This window comes from Octopus bimaculoides, chromosome 6 (genome assembly GCF_001194135.2).
Source record: "Octopus bimaculoides isolate UCB-OBI-ISO-001 chromosome 6, ASM119413v2, whole genome shotgun sequence".
Taxonomy (NCBI): domain Eukaryota; kingdom Metazoa; phylum Mollusca; class Cephalopoda; order Octopoda; family Octopodidae; genus Octopus; species Octopus bimaculoides.
This window is the reverse complement of record NC_068986.1, coordinates 80,741,827-80,742,532: the sequence shown is the minus strand read 5'-3', so window position 1 is coordinate 80,742,532 and position 706 is coordinate 80,741,827.

Here is a 706-nt window from a genome sequence, read left to right as displayed (position 1 = left end):
GTGTGTGTGTGTGTGTGTGTGTGTGTGTGTGTGTGTGTGTGTGAAAATATATATACATATATATATGTGTGTGTGTGTGTTTGTGTGTGTGTGTAATGATTGTGTGCACGTATTAATGTATATGTACGTATGTATGTATGTTTGATTGTATGTATTTTCTTATGCCGCCACTGGTCTAGAGGTATGTCCTTCGATTCTCTTGAATGTGATTTATTTCCTTACGGTCCGGACTGATGTGGTTTATGTAATATAACCAGATGGTGACCAAACGTGACATTTCAAGCAATTTGTTAACGTATAAAGACTAGCTATCGGTAAAACGCTGATGATGTTGTTGTCGTCTGCCAAACCAGCGTCAGCCAACGGTCGGCTCCTTAATGTCTGAACAGTGTAGGCTCGTCAGAGAACGACTGGCTGGTTCGATAGTGAGGCGTCCGTTATGTTTGTCACTCGATCACTCCTTAATCAATGCTCACTGATTGTAAATATCGTTAAGCCCTCTTCTGCTGTCTCTTCTGTCGTAATCCAGCTTACCTTACAGATTATACAGCTGGCCCACAACCGTTCTTTCGTACGTTTGTACACTTGTCATTCTCACAGTTTTCATCTGTAGATAAGAGCTGTGCCCCCCCCCTACACCACCACCTCACACATGCACACACGCACACGTACTCATGTATGTGTGTGCGTATATATATATATATAT